The sequence below is a fragment of the Phoenix dactylifera genome, chromosome 1, assembly GCF_051530095.1.
Source record: "Phoenix dactylifera cultivar Ajwa chromosome 1, Ajwa_hap1_PhDact_Kaust_v1.1, whole genome shotgun sequence".
NCBI classification, from domain to species: Eukaryota; Viridiplantae; Streptophyta; class Magnoliopsida; order Arecales; family Arecaceae; genus Phoenix; species Phoenix dactylifera.
Genome location: NC_143190.1, coordinates 40495353 through 40508280, shown reverse-complemented (window position 1 = coordinate 40508280; position 12928 = coordinate 40495353). Strand labels below are relative to the sequence as shown.

At 41.0% G+C, this 12928-nt stretch overlaps 1 long non-coding RNA gene across 1 annotated transcript in view; it reads right to left on the bottom strand.

Moving 5' to 3' along the window:
• The window catches only part of LOC149768661 (uncharacterized), a 99541-nt gene that overhangs the window by 55000 nt on the left and 31613 nt on the right, over positions 1 to 12928 (bottom strand). The window lies entirely within an intron of this gene.

Sequence of the window (12928 nt, the reverse complement as noted above, 5' to 3'; positions counted from 1 at the left end):
GTGACACAGCTCAGTAAGCAAATTTTATTTTACCTTACCGGATCAAGCATAAGTTTTTTTTTATATTAATGCATTATTTAAGAAAAATATTAGATATTCCAAAATAAGCATTTTATAGTACAGTATATTAAAACAAGTCATAAAGCAAATCATGCATGGACAAAACATCCATCTTTCATAAACATAGTACAAGTTCATTATTGCAAATAAATTTGTAAATCGTTCTTTATGTCATTTAATCCTATCATGGATCAAAATATTGCTCACAAATATTCCTGCTATGGTCACTATAATCCATGATAGGGCCATCTTCGTAATCCATAAGATATCATAGTTTGTATTCGTTACCAACTTTAACCCGTTGACAGAGGGCCATTTTCATTGGATGCTAGCCTAGGGTGTCGATTGACCCCCATTTCTAGGGACGGTCATAGCAATCTGAGAGTCTTTAGAAAACTTATAATTTTTTTCTTTCAAACATACACACATATATATACATGAAAAATATTGAATGGCATGATCAGATTCATATTTCATAATAAAGCTATGTTTATCAAATCATTCATAAATCTATTTTTCATAGAAAAAACATAATTTTCATAACACATGTTGATCCATAATTTTAAGAAAAATATGATATTTCTACAAGCAGATTTTATGCATGGAAAACATGATCATCTGAAAGATAATAAGAAGTGCAAGATTTGTTTACAAGTTCAAAAACTAGTAAGGAGTATAAGATTTACTTATCTCTTTCGTCTTAGAATGTCAAATTTTACTAGAAAATTCAGTTAACCCTATAAAAATATTAAAGAAAAAATTAATTTATGTTTAACAATTTTAATAGAATTAAAATAATAAGAAATAGGAACGAGCGTTCGACGATTCGGGTGGGTCAGGCCCGAGCGATTTGATCAATAAATTATAGGGCATGGACTCGATCACAGCTAAGGTCATTTAACATAGTTCATCATTAGTGGGTTCTATGGACCCTTGACAAGACCGCATGATCGGTCCAATAGGCGACCTGGACACCAGGATAGTTTAGGGCCTCTTTTTAAGAGTCAACTCGGGTTCGTTGGTCAGGTCGACAAGGCCTGATTCTGGGTTCCTTAGATTTTCTAAAGAGAGAAAGTAAAAAGAAAAAGTGGAGAGAGAAAGAGAGAGAAAATAGGGAGGAAGAGAGAAATTCTCTAACTGAACAATAAATTATTCCTAACTTGTGGATTCTAATTGCCCTCAAGAAGATCCTAGTAATGCACACATACCAAATGATGCAAATTGTGGCTTGCCCATGTTCGCACAAAATATATGGCTGGTTCGTCCCCACGATAGATCTTTTGCTTGTGCTCTCCGAGGGTGCAAAACTTCCTGTTCAATGATAGCTAGGTGTGAAATATGAATGCAAGGGTGCAGCATGTGCATAGACTAACGGCTCATTTATAGCAGTTCTTGTCCCAGATAGAAATTAAGGTCATGATCTGACGGTTCATCATTATGCTTTTGTGGAAATGCCATTATCGAACTCCCTTTCCGTATGTCGTCTCCTCATTATAGTTCCATGTGTAAGTATTTTGCAGAAATTGATAGCCCGCCCTTTGGTAGACTGGATTACAACTTCTAGTCGTGTGGACTGGAACTTTTAACACCCGGTCCAGGCTTCAATATCACTCATGATACATACTGCACATTCACCAAACCACAGTGCCCATACTGCACACCGTATCTACTGCTCCCTCTCCCTGCTCATTTTTTTCACCTTCTGAACTTACCCAATACCAAACCTCCATATAAAAGCCCTCAGGTCTCATTTAAAACAGCAAAGATTTGAAAAGAAGCATCAAACCATTATAATATCCAAAGTAATAGTTATAAAGGAAACAATTGTTGTTATTTACCTAGCTCAACGGCTGGCTAGATTTTTCTTGGACCAGTAATAGTAATCATTTTAATGGGTAATAATTCATTAATTACTATATTAATATAACAATGTTACTTATTCTTTTGGTAAAGCAATGTTACTCATTGAAGACACTACTAGGGACATTAAAAAAAAAAATTATAGCTGATATGGAGTTTGAAGTTTAGACAGATTACTTTACCTAGCTGCTACATGACAGAAGCGGCCAAGGAATGGTTGTTATTTACATTCTTTGTTGTTATAAATATGCTAAGAAAGGCCTCCAAAAATCATTATAACTGCAGTTATTTTACACTTCGGGCCAAGTATTGTTGAAACAGACTGGTCGATTCGCCCTGGTCTTGGGCGAGCCCGTTAACGAATAGGACCCTGAACCTACCACATTACTATCGTCCAAATCCAGTTTACTGAGGTCTGCGCGCCCAGCAGTCTCGGGTCCCATCACAGCTAGGATGGGGCCCAATAGCCTGAACCGTCAATACGTTGACCGGTCTTAGCTGACCTGGGTTCAAGTTCCGCAAAAACGACCTCATACTCTTATATTAAAATATCTCTCTCTCTCTTTCCCTACACTATTCCATTAGACTTATTCAAATTGTCACCGTTGTTAATGGATGCTAAATTTATTGTCTGGAATTGACATACATTTACCCGTTAGTACTTGAAAATGCTCGAGTCATCAAGGTTGCAAATGATTCAAGCGGCTTATGAGCAGCTTAATTCGAATCAGCTTAATTGAGACAGGCTTCGTCTCGTTGGAAAATAAAATGAGTCCACACAATTTTTGAAGCCTGAATAAATATGGATAATTGGAATTAAAAGAACCTCCATTTTGCTTGGCTTTAATTTTTGTATGCCTTTTCAATAATGTTGTAGCCGAACAATAGGGAAAACAAAAGAAAATAAAAATGAAAACGACGGGCTTTGGGTCGGCTTCCATGTGGACCGGATGTGGTTAGGTGCACTGCAAGTGCATGATAAACTAAGCTTGATTTCCTTCCACCTCGAGCTGCAGACAACGAGTTTAGCATGTGAGAAAAGTACGAAAAAATATTCAAATCATATCATATTCCTAGAAAGCGTTTGTCCAACCCCGGGCCCCATGCATGGCAGCGACGTCAAATATCCTTGATAAGTCGCGGCATTACTCTCAGGACAAGGCATAGAGAAAGATCAATAGAGATGTAGACTGGGTGATTTTTTTGTTGCAGATCACGTGAAACAGTACTGTCTCAGACATTTTGTGACTTATTGTATGTAGACTTTTTTTAGATGTATTCATATTAGAATTGTATGAATCATGTGGCGTAGAAAAAAGAAAACCTTTATAATCCAAACGTGGAATGAAAACATTCGGATTGAATGAAATATCAAACAATGGCATCCTCTTGTCTGCTCCACCACACCTCCTTCGGCCGCTCCTCCTCCAAATTATACTGTTAAGGCTGAATTTCGAACAGGGTATAGTCGTTATGAATTCTTAGTTATGCCTTTCGGACTAACCAATGCACCAGCTGCCTTTATAGAACTGATGAATAGGGTCTTCAAACAGTTTTTGAATTAGTTTGTCATTATTTTCATAGACGACATACTAGTCTATTCTAAAAGCAAGGAAGAATATGAAGATCACTTAAGAGTCGAATATCAAAAACTTGCCGGTTTGTTGGAGCCATTGGAGATACTGGAATGAAAAATGGGAACATATCACCACGGATTTTGCATTAGGCTTCCGAGGACAACTAAAAAGAACAATGCAGTGTGGGTGATTGTTGATCGCCTCACAAAGTCAGCTCACTTTTTACTCTTCAGGATTGACACTCCACTGGATAAACTGGCACGAATGTATATATAGAAATCGTGCGCCTACACGGCGTGCCGATAAGCATAGTATCTGATCGGGACCCATAATTTGTATCTAGATTTTTTAAATGCCATAGGAACTAAATTGAAGATCAACACTGCTTTTCACCCTCAAAGTGATGGCCAGTCAGAAAGAATGATTCAGACTTTGGAGGATATGTTGAGGGCATGCACGGTTGATTTTGGAGGATGCTGAGATAATCATATAGCTTCAGTGGAATTTGCTTATAATAATAGCAATCATTCTAAAATCAACATGGCAACTTATGAAGCCCTTTATGGAAGGAAGTGCAGGTCTCCACTGCACTGGGATGATGTTGGTGAAAGAAGTTATTGGGTCATGAGTTAGTCCAAAGTGTCAGAGAGAAAATTTTATTGATCAAGGCAAGACTCAAGATAGGCAAAAAAGTTGGGCAAATAAGAAAAGAAGAGAAATGAAGCCGGATGGCTAGGGCAGCGCCGGAGAGGAGGAAGACGGGTGGCTAGGGTAGCACCGGAGAGGAGGAAGACGGAAGCTAGGGCAGCGCCAGAGAGGGGGAAGACGAAAACCGGAGAGGAGAAATAGGACAGTAGCTAGGGTAGAATGAGGGCTCGATTGGGGTCGGGCGCTGGGTGTAATAACCCCAATTTTTTTTTTTATATATAAAAAGGGATAGAATAGTCCTTTAAAATTGATATAAGGGGTAAAATGGGAAGGAATCAAAAGTTAATGGCATAACTGTAGATCCGTTGAAGTGGCAAGGGCAAAATGGGAATTTTTAGAGTTTGATTTGACTTAAATGGGGGTTGTCTGGCGGTGGGTTGGCTGAGAAGAGGGAATTGAGACAGAGAGGGAGAGGAGGTCTCAGGCGTGGAAACACAGAGAGAGGGAAAAAGAGAAGAAGAAGAAAGAAGAAGAGGAAGGGGATTCGAGGAGGAGGGGGATCCCGGTTGCACTTCCAGCTGAAGGAAAAAAGTGTAGATCTCCTTTCCCTCTACGCAAGGACCTCGATTTTCCAAAAAGAAAAAGGTAAATATCCATCCCTATCTAGTCTTTTGATAACATTAGGCTATACAAAGGGTGAATATAGTCTAGAGGGGTCGGATAAGGGTTGTAGAGGCGGTTAAAAGAGGAAGAATCGGATTTTGACAAATTTTTCCGGCACTACGAAAAAACTGTGTCGAAGTCCCAAATTCGGCGAATTATTTAGGGGGTCAAACGGCCTCCGATGATAATGCATGTTATCTCTTTGGAATCCCCTATGAGTGTAGAATGTTAGGTAAAAATTTCATCAAATCTGGAGTTTGGAAAGTGGATCAAACCCGGGATGAAGTAACCGGCTGTCGGTCCGGGTTACTGTTCATCCGGGTGGAAAATAAGGGATTTCATGCTATAATAGAGTATTAAGCCTAGATCAAGCTAAAAGGGACCTTGTACTCATGCAAGGGAATCCCTAGTATACATAAATGATGAGTTAATTAATAGAAAAAGAAAAAAAGAAAGAAAAGAAAAGATTTAGGGAACGGGGGAGTTGAATCAATTAAAGTTCCCTATATTATAAATGGCACGTAGATTATAGCCCTTGATACAGGACTAAATGTATTATAAATGCATGTCACAGTTGGGCAAGAAGTTAGGGAGCAAGAAGAAGAAGCCCCTACTGCCTACCATAAAGTTTTGGAGGCGTATCAGGGCTGTGCCAGATTGACAGGTGAGTGGGAGTCATGTACTTTGCACCATGAGCACATTCCTTATTCATTTTCATGAATGTTGCCAAGTGTGACTTGATTCCACCTGAGCTTATTGATTAATTGTTGTAGTAGATTCCTCTATAATCTTGATTCTCCATGCTTGATTATTCTGTACATGCATTTGAGGAAACATTGAGAGGAATTACGAGAGGTTGATGAGTAATCAAATTGATTCCGAATTGTGAAATGATTTCTTTTGTAAATTGATTTTATTTCCTCTATTTTAAAGACTTGTGAGTCGTAGCTTGATTATACTCTTTTATGAGTAATTAAATTGGTTCCAAATTGTGAAATAACTTCTTTTGTAAATTGATTTCATTTCCTCCATTTCAAAGATTTGTAGAGCCTTTTTAGTGGTATATTGAGTTGTATTGCACTTCCTTGACCCTCACTCCTAACCCTGATGTTAGTTTATGATTGGGTCATGATCGAGTGAGTGGTAATCTTGATTATACTCCTTTTTAGTAGAGTATTGGGAGGGTGCATTATAGCATTTATGCATGGCTTGGCAGTATCTGCAGGACACCTATAGTCGATGGGGTTGAACATCGGCCTTTGTGCACATAGTAGCCTTCTGGGTGGGCGGAGCCCAGTCCCTTCCTAGGGGGGGACACGGCCCTAGGCGTAGGATCGGCCGGTCCTACGACTTATATTCTGCTTGCCGCCGGGCATAGTAAGACCCCGCGAGGTGCAGTATGGCTTTCCGCGGATGTAGAATTCCCGCGAGCTGCCGTTTAGTATGTAGATGTGAGATGGATTTCTGTTCTGGATACTGGCCAGCATTTACATGATTAGTGTGGTGTCTTATCCTGCATATGCATGTGACAGTAGGGAGTTGTTGCTGGTTCGCCTGCGGCGTAAAACCCACCTTCCGATAGCTGTCTAGCATTTACATTATCGATATGGTGTCTTATCCTGCATATGCATGTGACAGTAGGGAGTTGTTGCTGGTTCGCCTGGGGCGTAAAACCCACCTCCCGACAGCTGTCTAGTGATGATTTCAGCATATTGACACCTGATTTGTATGTTCCAGCATTATGATCTGTTGAGCATATTCATGAGTAGCATATATGTTTACTTGATTATTCCATATATGCTTCAGATGAGTTGATATTGATTGTGGTGATATTGATGATTTACTCTATATTCTCTATGTTGAGTTCATGTTCATGTTGTTATTGATCTTGAGATTTCATCTCGAGCCATGATTATATTCTGTCTCATGTGCATAGTACTCTCTACTCCACTCACTGAGTATTTATATACTCACTCCCCAGTTTGGTGTTTTTGATTGCAGGGCAGGTATTGTATAGAGAAGAGCAGGGTTAGAGATTGCCTGCTAGCTGTGCCGCTCCATAGTATAGTATAGTATAATGTAGATAGAGGTTTATACCCTTTTGGTGTATTATAAACCTTCTGTTGTATATAGTATATAGTTACAGTCATAGATCCTGTTGTGGATATGGGTTTGACCATGGATGGAATGGAAACCAGATTTTTATACATATGAGTTATATGCCTAAGATAATGTATTGATATATATTATCCAGGTTCATTATGTGACGGATTATGTGATTGCTGCTCTGACAGGTAGTGTGTTGTATGTATTGAGATAATCCTGACAGGTCACTATAGGAAAAGTGATCATTTTGTGCATGCATCATGCCAAATTTTTCAAGATTTATTGATGATTGATAGGTAGTAGGGTTCTACGCGGTGGCTGGTGGCCTTATGCCTACCCGCACCCTAGGACCGTCGCGGCGGCCCGCCGGGAACGGGGCGGGGGTCGTGACAAAGCTTGGTATCAGAGCAAAGGTTAAGAAGAGTCCTGTCAGAGCAATAGGGTTAGTCAGGATTAAGTATAGGATTATACTATGGAGCATAGGATTTTTCTGTATATTAATTTATGAGTCATTTACAATTCAGTAAAATATATTATGACTCAGTGTGTAACGACTGCCCTCTCTTTTTAACTCTTTTAGAGACATATAAAGAATACTTCCAAGGAGGATGGAGCCAGATATAGCATTGGATGCGGGTTCCGCACATGTCGAGCCCCAAAGAGAAAAATCTCTTCCTGCTGATAGACGGAGGGTTGATGATCAAGGAGAGGTAGGAAGTAGAGATGCATTAATGGAACAGTTACTGGCGGAAAATCAGGCTCTGAGGGAGCAGATTGCTCGGGGGAAATCTCCTGCCCCGTCAGTAGTATCCATCCCACCTCCTGTAGTTGTGCCAAGAAGTTTGGCCAGACGGGCTCTAAATGATGAGGGGATTACTGTACAGGAGTTTCTGAGGCTCAGAACCCCGGAGTTTAAGGAGGAAGAAGGTGAAGATCCTCAGAGATTCCTGGAGGAGACTGAAAAGATGATACGGAGACTGCCCTGTTCTGATGCAAGGGCAATAGAACTTGTAGGGCTCACAATGAAAGAAGATGCCTGGGGCTGGTACCAGAGGCACGTGGAGGACAGATTGTACAGTAGGAATCCTCCAACCTGGGAAGAGTTCAGGCAAGCAGTGATAGATGAGTTTTTGTCTCCGGCTGAGAGGCAGAATCGGGCTCTTCAGTTTGAGAGGCTGAAGCAGATGCCCGGAATGAGCGTATCTGAGTACGCTCGTGAGTTCACTAGATTGGGGAAGTATGCTCCTTACATCATCCCCACTGAAGCTGCCAGGATAGAAAGATTCAGGCGGGGTCTGATTTCCCCGCTTTATAATGCAGTACTGGCAGTAGAGGTCCCCACCTTGTCTAGGCTGATTGATAAAGCAAAACAGTGGGAGACCAGAAACAAAGAGGAAAGAGCTGAAAGAGAACAGAGGAAAATGAGTATGGGGAAAGGGCAAAGCATTAGAGATAGATCTGAGGGAGTAGATCTCTCGGAGGGCCCGACGGAGCAGTCTGTACGCTCAGCTCCACCTGCCCCACGTAAGAGGAAATGGAGGGAAAGAGGTCAATCACAAGATACTTTTCTACCATCAGTACCTCGTCCTCCAGTCACTATGGCCAGAACTGAATCTAGGTTCCAATCATGGCCAGTATGTGGCATATGTGGGAAGCAGCACCCTGGCAGATGCAGAATGGGTCAGGGAGTGTGCTACAGATGTGGACAGCCGAGTCATTTTGTCAGAGAATGCCCGCAGGGTGCCACCCAGCAGTTTGTGCCTTTGGCATCCTACCCTTCTGTGCAGATGGACAGGCCTAGTAGTAGGGAGCCTGTAGGCAGAGGCAGAGGTCAAGCACAAACATCACAGCAGAGTGCTGGACCATCTCAACTGTCAGCTCCAGTAGGCAAAGGGCAAGAAAGGGTGTTCACGGTAAATCCACAGGAGGCACAGGCATCGAATGCAGCTGTGACAGGTATGCTCCTCATTGATAAGATTAAAGCTAGAGCGTTATTTGATTCTGGAGCTACCCATTCATTTGTGTTCCCTTATTTTGCTAAGAAGTTAGCTAAGGATAAGATATTAATGCATATTCCCTTAGCTATTAGTACACCTGTAGGGGATAGTATAGAAGTGAGATATGTGTATCCTACCTGTGTGGTAGAGGTAGAAGGTAAGACACTCCCAGTCGATTTGATTGAGTTGGCAGTGTTAGACTTTGATGTCATACTGGGCATGGATTGGTTATCAGACAATCGTGCCACCATTAACTGCCAAGAAAAGAGTGTTATCTTCAGACCTTTAGATAAGGAAAAATTTACATATCAAGGGGACAGGAGTGAGATCCCAATGAATTTGGTGTCTGCAGTAAAAGCAAAGAGGCTGCTGAGAAAGGGGTGTCAAAGCTATCTAGCTTATGTGATGGACACCCAGGTAGAGTCTGTGGATCTGCAGCAGATTCCAGTTGTTAGGGAGTATCCTGATGTATTTCCAGGGGAATTACCAGGATTGCCACTTGATAGAGAAATTGAGTTCAGTATTGAACTTCTTCCTGGTACAAACCCTATATCGATTGCTCCCTATCGTATGGCACCTACAGAGCTGAGGGAGTTGAAGGTGCAGTTGCAGGATCTGCTAGACAAGGGGTTTGTTAGGCCCAGTACATCACCATGGGGTGCCCCAGTTCTGTTTGTGAAAAAGAAGGATGGGTCGCTGAGATTATGTATAGATTATAGACAGCTGAATAAAGTGACCATCAAAAATAGATACCCACTCCCCAGGATAGATGACCTGTTTGATCAATTACAAGGGGCTGAGTACTTCTCGAAGATTGATCTGCAGTCTGGGTATCATCAGTTAAAAATCAGAAAGGAAGATATATTGAAGACTGCATTCAGAACGAGATATGGGCACTATGAGTTTCTAGTGCTTCCATTTGGGCTGACAAATGCCCCAGCAGCATTCATGGATTTGATGAATAGGGTCTTTAAACCCTATCTTGACAGATTTGTGATAGTCTTTATAGATGATATCCTCATATATTCTAAGAGTCAGGCTGATCATGAAGAGCATTTAAGGATAGCACTACAAACCTTGAGAGAACATGAACTGTATGCCAAACTTACTAAATGTGAGTTCTGGCTACAAGAAGTTGGATTCTTGGGACACATAATATGTAAGGAAGGAATCAGGGTGGATCCCAAGAAGATTGAGGCAGTTATGGATTGGCCGAGACCAACAAATGTAATAGAAATCAGAAAGCTGAGAAATAAGGAAATATGTATGGTAAAGGTCCAATGGCACCGGCACAATGTTGAAGAATGCACTTGGGAGTCGGAGCAAAGTATGAAGAGCAAATACCCTCACCTCTTTGAGTAATCAGGTAATTTACTCTTTTAAATTCGAGGACGAATTTTATATAAGGAGGGGAGGATGTAATAACCCCAATTTTTTTTTTTATATAAAAAGGGATAGAATAGTCCTTTAAAATTGATATAAGGGGTAAAATGGGAAGGAATCAAAAGTTAATGGCATAACTGTAGATCCGTTGAAGTGGCAAGGGCAAAATGGGAATTTTAGAGTTTGATTTGACTTAAATGGGGGTTGTCTGGCGGTGGGTTGGCTGAGAAGAGGGAATTGAGACAGAGAGGGAGAGGAGGTCTCAGGCGTGGAAACACAGAGAGAGGGAAAAAGAGAAGAAGAAGAAAGAAGAAGAGGAAGGGGATTCGAGGAGGAGGGGGATCCCGGTTGCACTTCCAGCTGAAGGAAAAAAGTGTAGATCTCCTTTCCCTCTACGCAAGGACCTCGATTTTCCAAAAAGAAAAAGGTAAATATCCATCCCTATCTAGTCTTTTGATAACATTAGGCTATACAAAGGGTGAATATAGTCTAGAGGGGTCGGATAAGGGTTGTAGAGGCGGTTAAAAGAGGAAGAATCGGATTTTGACAAATTTTTCCGGCACTACGGAAAAACTGTGTCGAAGTCCCAACTTCGGCGAATTATTTAGGGGGTCAAACGGCCTCCGATGATGATGCATGTTATCTCTTTGGAATCCCCTATGAGTGTAGAATGTTAGGTAAAAATTTCATCAAATCTGGAGTTTGGAAAGTGGATCAAACCCGGGATGAAGTAACCGGCTGTCGGTCCGGGTTACTGTTCATCCGGGTGGAAAATAAGGGATTTCATGCTATAATAGAGTATTAAGCCTAGATCAAGCTAAAAGGGACCTTGTACTCATGCAAGGGAATCCCTAGTATACATAAATGATGAGTTAATTAATAGAAAAAGAAAAAAAGAAAGAAAAGAAAAGATTTAGGGAACGGAGGAGTTGAATCAATTAAAGTTCCCTATATTATAAATGGCACGTAGATTATAGCCCTTGATACAGGACTAAATGTATTATAAATGCATGTCACAGTTGGGCAAGAAGTTAGGGAGCAAGAAGAAGAAGCCCCTACTGCCTACCATAAAGTTTTGGAGGCGTATCAGGGCTGTGCCAGATTGACAGGTGAGTGGGAGTCATGTACTTTGCACCATGAGCACATTCCTTATTTTTTCTTCATGAATGTTGCCAAGTGTGACTTGATTCCACCTGAGCTTATTAATTAATTGTTGTAGTAGATTTCTCTATAATCTTGATTCTCCATGCTTGATTATTCTGTACATGCATTTGAGGGAACATTGAGAGGAATTACGAGAGGTTGATGAGTAATCAAATTGATTCCGAATTGTGAAATGATTTCTTTTGTAAATTGATTTTATTTCCTCTATTTTAAAGACTTGTGAGTCGTAGCTTGATTATACTCTTTTATGAGTAATTAAATTGGTTCCAAATTGTGAAATAACTTCTTTTGTAAATTGATTTCATTTCCTCCATTTCAAAGATTTGTAGAGCCTTTTTAGTGGTATATTGAGTTGTATTGCACTTCCTTGACCCTCACTCCTAACCCTGATGTTAGTTTATGATTGGGTCATGATCGAGTGAGTGGTAATCTTGATTATACTCCTTTTTAGTAGAGTATTGGGAGGGTGCATTATAGCATTTATGCATGGCTTGGCAGTATCTGCAGGACACCTATAGTCGATGGGGTTGAACATCGGCCTTTGTGCACATAGTAGCCTTCTGGGTGGGCGGAGCCCAGTCCCTTCCTAGGGGGGGACACGGCCCTAGGCGTAGGATCGGCCGGTCCTACGACTTATATTCTGCTTGCCGCCGGGCATAGTAAGACCCCGCGAGGTGCAGTATGGCTTTCCGCGGATGTAGAATTCCCGCGAGCTGCCGTTTAGTATGTAGATGTGAGATGGATTTCTGTTCTGGATACTGGCCAGCATTTACATGATTAGTGTGGTGTCTTATCCTGCATATGCATGTGACAGTAGGGAGTTGTTGCTGGTTCGCCTGCGGCGTAAAACCCACCTTCCGATAGCTGTCTAGCATTTACATTATCGATATGGTGTCTTATCCTGCATATGCATGTGACAGTAGGGAGTTGTTGCTGGTTCGCCTGGGGCGTAAAACCCACCTCCCGACAGCTGTCTAGTGATGATTTCAGCATATTGACACCTGATTTGTATGTTCCAGCATTATGATCTGTTGAGCATATTCATGAGTAGCATATATGTTTACTTGATTATTCCATATATGCTTCAGATGAGTTGATATTGATTGTGGTGATATTGATGATTTACTCTATATTCTCTATGTTGAGTTCATGTTCATGTTGTTATTGATCTTGAGATTTCATCTCGAGCCATGATTATATTCTGTCTCATGTGCATAGTACTCTCTACTCCACTCACTGAGTATTTATATACTCACTCCCCAGTTTGGTGTTTTTGATTGCAGGGCAGGTATTGTATAGAGAAGAGCAGGGTTAGAGATTGCCTGCTAGCTGTGCCGCTCCATAGTATAGTATAGTATAATGTAGATAGAGGTTTATACCCTTTTGGTGTATTATAAACCTTCTGTTGTATATAGTATATAGTTACAGTCATAGATCCTGTTGTGGATATGGGTTTGACCATGGATGGAA